Below are 7,189 nucleotides of genomic sequence, written 5' to 3' on the forward strand. Positions count from 1 at the left end.
GACATAGGCACTCAGCATGGTCCTGATAGAGCAAATTGCAGATAAACGTACTGCAGTGCACCTAATGGCCTTGCAGGATTACAGGCCAGTTCCTATCAATGAAGACACTCTGTAATAATGATAGCACTCTGTGCCTTCGCTAAGAGTGTATCAAAGGGGGGAATGTGAGGGAACTAGGCTGTCACTTCCGGTTATGACCTTACCTCGGAGTAAATGAAGCCGTGCTCTTTGCGCATGCTTGAGGTCCGAAGCAGACATTCCTGCCGAACTGGTTTGAACAAGTTCTGTCATGCTGTCAAGGTGCGCACGCAATTCCTTTGTATCAAATGTGTGCGCGCGCAAGTTCCCTTTGTACGAAGGGCAGGCGTTCCCTTTGAATGAGGGGCGTGTATAAAAAGCCCCTCCTCCCAGTCCCCAGGGCAGCCGCCCGTGGACTCATCCCGTGCTGCTGTTTCGCTAGCGAATAAAGCTATCTGTTAAACAAGAACTTTGGTGTGGACTCCGGTTTCTCCGTGTGGGCTCCAGTTTTTCCGTAACATTCCTGGCGCCCAACGTGGGGCTCGAACCCACGACCCTGAGATTAAGAGTCTCATGCTCTACCATGGTGAACTATGCCTGGGCAGGGCGAAGCCAGAGGAAACTCTGGTGGAGGTCCGTAGCGGTCCTGACGTGCAAATCGGTCGTCCGACCTGGGTATAGGGGCGAAAGACTAATCGAACCATCTAGTAGCTGGTTCCCTCCGAAGTTTCCCTCAGGATAGCTGGCGCTCGTCCCTTCGAACCCCGCCGCAGTTTTATCTGGTAAAGCGACGCTCAGACAGGCGTAGCCCCGGGAGGAACCCGGGGCCGCAAGTGCGTTCGAAGGGTCGATGATCAATGTGTCCTGCAATTCACATTAATTCTCGCAGCTAGCTGCGTTCTTCATCGACGCACGAGCCGAGTGATCCACCGCTAAAGTTTGAAAGATATGATAGAGCAAATTGCAGATAAACGTACTGCAGTGCACCTAATGGCCTTGCAGGATTACAGGCCAGTTCCTATCAATGAAGACACTCTGTAATAATGATAGCACTCTGTGCCTTCGCTAAGAGTGTATCAAAGGGGGGAATGTGAGGGAACTGGCTGTCACTTCCGGTTATGACCTTACCTCGGAGTAAATGAAGCCGTGCTCTTTGCGCATGCTTGAGGTCCGAAGCAGACATTCCTGCCGAACTGGTTTGAACAAGTTCTGTCATGCTGTCAAGGTGCGCACGCAATTCCTTTGTATCAAATGTGTGCGCGCGCAAGTTCCCTTTGTACGAAGGGCAGGCGTTCCCTTTGAATGAGGGGCGTGTATAAAAAGCCCCTCCTCCCAGTCCCCAGGGCAGCCACCCATGGACTCATCCCGTGCTGCTGTTTTGCTAGCGAATAAAGCTATCTGTTAAACAAGAACTTTGGTGTGGACTCCGGTTTCTCCGTGTGGGCTCCAGTTTTTCCGTAACATTCCCACTGACACATTGGAATGTGCATGTAAGAGAGAGTAAAATGCCTGAATGCCTTAAGACATCCTCAAGAGTTCTCAGCCTCATTCTACCCCACACCCCTAATCTAATTTTAGTGACAGTACTAAATGAAATAGTCTTTTGAATAATTCTATAAGCTGTGTTCCTTTGTTTGCTTTGCCTTTGGTATGTAATGTGCCAGCAGTAAGCAACATCTCATAATTGGCTACTGTTGTTATTGGCCCTGGAGCACTGCAGGACAATTAGAACATTTAAAATGTTATTATTGGGCCAATTTCAGCTGGCCTTTTGGGAACAGACAAATTAAGAGCTAAATAAGATGCTACCCTATTTTCCTCCCACTACAGACCAGCCACCATCTGCCAAACTTGTCACTGCAACTCGGTAGGTCAGGAAATGAGTGTGCCATGCATAAAGCCGCAGAATCCTTGCAGTGTTTACCCTGTCACAAGATGGATGCAAAAATCGCTGTGCTTAATTCTTGTTGACAAAAACGTTCACATGTATTGGCAAACAGTCAGCAGCAGTTGAAAAGAACAAAATAGGAATTTGCAAAGCATAGCTAGCAGCCAATAACTGTTTGCCTCCTTTTACCTAACAGTAGCTTAAAGAACTCTTGTGCCAAATAACTTTCCTTCCCATTGCTTTGTTTGTTAGGGATGTGTAAAAACCTCCAAATTTTCTTGCAGATCTTTTCTGTTTTCCCAAATGGGTGTCTATTGAGAGACTGGAAGGGGAAATAATGATTCCACCCCATGGACCCATTCTTTATAAGGGTTCCCCGGGAAAAAGAACTACCGAGAAGCTACCACCAGACAGGATGAACCTGCTGACTCACCTTAATCTCTCTAGATCCTTAAGGAGTTTCTGATCCCCATTACTAAGGATACTTCCCTTCAGCCCAGCCCTAGGAAAAAGAGGAAATAAGAAAGGTGCTTCAAATTTTATTTCCCAAAGCCCAGAAACACAAAACTTTTTTTTTTAAAAAAAAACCTTTATAAAATCCCCCAAACATAAAAGTCACCTTTGTTACCTTGCAGTCTTTTGTATGGCAAACCGTTTAGCAAGAATTCCCTTTTTAAAACAACATACCCAAAGTCCAAATATAAAAAAAGAGTTTATTTGGATGGAAAGGGAACAAACTGGGTGGGGGGGGGGGGAGAGGAAAAATCAAGTGAAGTCAACCATCATGCACACATAAGCACACACAGAGGGCATTTACAAAGAAAATCTATAAAGTCAATCTATTTTAGTTACATGATACCTAACTGAGTGGAGTATTGGGTTCTAGAGCATATGCAAAGTTCATTGCAGAAAGGATGGTCTAAGAGAGAGGGGGGAGGGAGGGAGGGAGAGTTTTGGCCTCCAAGTGAAATGGTATATAGAAAGATCCAGAAGGAGTGAGCTAACCCTTACTTTGGTGGGTATCTGATTTCAGTAAATGCAGAGTCTTCACAAAGACCGATTCCTGTTCTTATCACAATGTGATAAGATTCTATTTGTGATGTCAGTGGTATAGCCAACAAAACAAAAAATAACTAGTGGCTAAACCTATCTTTTATGAACATGTTTCAATGTGGCAAAATCATTCCCTTTTTTGTTTTTGCTTAATTGGAAAAAAATACATCAGTTTTCATCTGTATTCGAAGTATGGGAAAATAGAGGTTGACAAATTTGTCATTTCCACTTTCTCCCACATTCTAAATCTCAAGTTCTTTTTGCCCCCCTCTCTCTCTATAGATATAGATGTAGATAGATAGATAGATAGATAGATATAGATATATGAAGAAATTGGTGGGCTTTGGTAAATTCTTATAAAAAAATACTAAAAGTTTTTGAAATAAAATTCAGAATTATCTCCACTGGCCAAATTCAATAGGTACAGCTATTCCTAGCATGGAGACAGCCACGCTGTCTGCCATGATGCGATGAAAGATAAGGAGCCCATCAAAAAAACCTAATATAGAACCACAAACCCTGGTGCTGTAAGCAACTCTAATACAGCACCACAAACATGTTTGAATATACAAGGATTGAAACCCCAACTTTGGAAAGCTAAGAACTCAAAGGCCTGGTCCTGGATGGATGAATTTGCCATTTCTGTTGTCTCCCACAGTCTGTTTTTTTTTAAAAAAAAAAACTCAACTTCTTTCCCTCCCATTTATGAGAAAACGTTCAAATTTTGGTAAAATAAATCAAACCATACTCTCACCCATCCCTATCCAAAACATTCTCCTTTTATCCACTTATTTTTATGTTTTCCTCATAATTTCTTATCACAATATTGCATTACCAATCTGTTTGAACTTTCATGAGAATCTATGATCACTGGACATGAGGAATGTTTATTCTATAAAATATGTTACAGTTTATTTCAGGTGCCAGTTTCTTACCTGAACACAAAATGAACCTTAAGGGAGAGCAAATTAAAGATCTGTAATACAGGAATCTTTATTTCCCAGTTCTAAACAATTTCAACCCACTGAATGCCTCTTGAGGTGAACGCTTTACCATATATTTGGGTTTTTTTTAAAAAAAATACTTTCCTTACTAATGTAAAGTTTTGTGTCATAAATCCTATATCGCTACACTGATAATGTTCAGCATAGCAGTTTGATTTTACTTTTACTTTACTTTTAGAAGAATGTATGTCTGCCAAAATTTTCCAACAGTATGAAACATTTCTGGCAAAATAACTATGTTTATGCAAAACTCAAATATCTGTTTTTTGTTCTTGTTTCAAACATTTCCTTCCTTAAATTGCCTGTAGGGGTCAGTGTGAGACCGTGTTGGCTGTCCATTTGGAGCTGAGCAATTGCATTATTTGTATAATATGCCTTGATTGTAAGTAGCCACACTCTACTCACACAGTGCAAACACTTTTCGCTGTGACGCTACAGAGAACCCTAAAAGAATCAGTATCCTGTGTTCAGTCTCTCTTTCTCAGATAAAAGTTTAAAGCAAGAGTGGGAGGGGGCACCTGCTGTGACATGTTTCCCGCCCTCTGAACTTTCACCAATAGCATCCCCTAAGTTTATCAATTTGCTACCAAGTTTGCTCAGCCTTTTGGAATGCCTTAAGAACTCATGAATCATAAGTACGAAGCCTAAAATGTTCAGCAAAGAATTCAGCAGAATACTGAAACAATATAGATTATGGAGCTTTAGGAAACATCTTAAGCCACACAAGTATAGCAGAGATATTTGAAACCTTTGACATAACCAGGGGAGGCAGATAAATCATTCTAAAATCAGCATTAAAAAGCATCATGCTATACACCAAAGTGGCTGTAGCAGGAGTAGAGGTGCCATCGATTTTTACTATCCCTGCTCCTGGACCTTTAACATGACATGCTATAGATGATTGCTATAAAAGCACAAGGGGGGAAATGCTAATTACATATTTCTCCTTCAGCTGCTTCATTCCCAGGTAGGTCCTTAAAGCATTATACAGCCTTTATGGCCATGGATTTCGGCAGTACGTAAGTGGCCACCCTACTGTCCACTTTGGTTGGTAGGCATAAGCCCACACATGTCCATCAAAATTTTTCCCCCAGTGTATCCCTCAGCCCCACGTTACTCATAGCAGGATTTTTGGGCCCATTTCTTGAAGTCCAGAATAGAAGAAATGGACATAAGAACATCAGCCATCTTCTCCTGATTGGCTCATTATCTAATGTTCAGAGGCACATTGTCAGTGACCATGGATGATCTGGGGAACGCATAACTTAAGACCTTACTTCCTTGAGTTGATAAGCTCTGTAAACTCTTTCTTATATTTCTGGTTATTTTAAAGGAGATGATTGGTTTATAGTCCAGGGACAAGGAGTTCCAAAGAGAAAGGGCCACGACACTAAAGGCTCTTCTCCTGGTGGACTCCAATTGGGTCATAGGTCCATGTGTAACCACCACGAGCATGCCCTCCAATGATCTCATTTCCCTGAAATGGACAACACTAGGATGAGCAAGAATTTCAACCCAAATTTCCAAGTCAGACATTGAATTCACTACTTTACATGCAGTCACCTTGGATGGAGGTATTTTAGAAATATAATAAATAATTTTAAAAGTAACTACTGTGGAAACCCTTTTCACTTTCTTCTTCATAATTCTGTTCATTTTCTGCTTGTGAAGTCCTAAAGAACTTGCCATGAGAAAAAACAAACAAACTTCAATATAATTATCTGGATAAAGAATAATTATCTGGATAAAGAATAAGTAATTAAAATAAATTTTTAAAACATCACCAAGGTCCAATTTCAGGTGAACTTTAGTAGTACTAAAGTACTATGCTACTATGAAGCATAGTAGTTCTTTTGCTTCATATAATCTAAAAATAAATAAAATAATTTTGTAATCCATTATGTGGTCTGACAAAGATTAGGTTGCCATGACAACAGTCTGGCTTCCTCTTTAAAGTAATCAAAGAAAATGGCTTAGGGTAGTTTACAGGAACCCGTATAATATAGGTTGGAGGGTAAGCCTATCAAGATCCTTCTTTTGATTAATTTATTATGCTGCCAGGCCAAGTGCAAGGTAATTAGCTACTTTCCTTAACAATGCAAAGGGGTGCACTATAGATTATGGAGCTTTAGGAAACATCTATATTATCCAGTCACATGTATGGGAATGATAAACAGGCACGGTTACGATTATCTCATAGATAGGTGAAAAAATGCACAAAATGACAGACTGAGGGGAGACATGCTAGCATTCTTCAAGGACTTGAAAGGTGGTCACACAGAGGAGGGCCAGGATCGCTTCTCGATCATCCCAGAGTGCAGACATGGAATTATCATCATCATCATCATCATCATCATCATCATCATCTCTATACCACCCCATAGCCGAAGCTCTCTGGGCAGTTTATAAAGATTAAAATATTAAACATTAACAATAAATCTATCAAAATATATCGGAATATATCGGGTCAAGTTACAGGAAGTCAGATTCCGGATGGACATCAGGAAAACTTCCTGACTGTTAGAGCAGTATGACAATGGAACCAGTTACCTAGGGAGGTTGTGGGCTCTCCCACACTAGAGGCATTCAAGAGGCAGCTGGACAGCCATCTATCAGGGATGCTTCAATGAAGATTCCTGCATTGAGCAGGAGCGTCTAACATTCCCTTTCCCCACCCCCACCCCTCACTTTGAAACCATCCCAGTTCCCAGCCCTGGAAACTAGTGCTGATTCAAGCATCTGACTGGGTCCATGAAGGCAGTGGATGGACACACACACACACACACACACACGCTTCATGGACCCAGTTGGACACACTCGACATGAAGGTGGACCCATGCCCAAGCTCTCATGAGATCCCCGCGAGCGCTCAGGTAGGCTCTGCCTTGGATACCAGAATCACGCTCTTTCCTGCCACAGCTTTAATTGTGGCCGCCATTAATGCAGTCATTATTGAGTGCTCGGCGGAGGCTCACGTGGTCCAGCTCATGGGTTTGGGAACCAGCATCAGCAGGGCAGTGCCTGAGGGCGAGTGCTCACTAATTTCACCCAACCCTACTGCAACCAACTACACTACACTGTTTCAATGCTGCTTCGGCTATGGGGCGGTATATAAATTTAATAAATAAATAAAATTAGGAGTAGGAGTCAATGAACATCCAGAGTTTTGCTGCCTGAATAGGAATACAAAAATTGTGTATGGTGTTGTGTCAAACACTTGGCAGGC

The 7,189-nt window shown here is 42.0% G+C and overlaps 2 non-coding genes across 2 annotated transcripts; both read right to left on the minus strand.

Annotated features, from left to right (window-relative positions):
• Window positions 1-545: 545 nt before the first annotated feature.
• TRNAK-CUU (transfer RNA lysine (anticodon CUU)) lies at window positions 546-621 on the minus strand. Its single transcript has one exon. It is a non-coding gene; the product is annotated as a tRNA-Lys (tRNA).
• Window positions 622-806: 185 nt separating this feature from the next.
• LOC134399818 (5.8S ribosomal RNA) lies at window positions 807-959 on the minus strand. The gene has a single exon (XR_010025525.1). It is a non-coding gene; the product is annotated as a 5.8S ribosomal RNA (ribosomal RNA).
• Window positions 960-7,189: the final 6,230 nt, after the last annotated feature.

Source organism: Elgaria multicarinata, chromosome 5 (assembly GCF_023053635.1).
Source record: "Elgaria multicarinata webbii isolate HBS135686 ecotype San Diego chromosome 5, rElgMul1.1.pri, whole genome shotgun sequence".
NCBI classification, from domain to species: domain Eukaryota; kingdom Metazoa; phylum Chordata; class Lepidosauria; order Squamata; family Anguidae; genus Elgaria; species Elgaria multicarinata.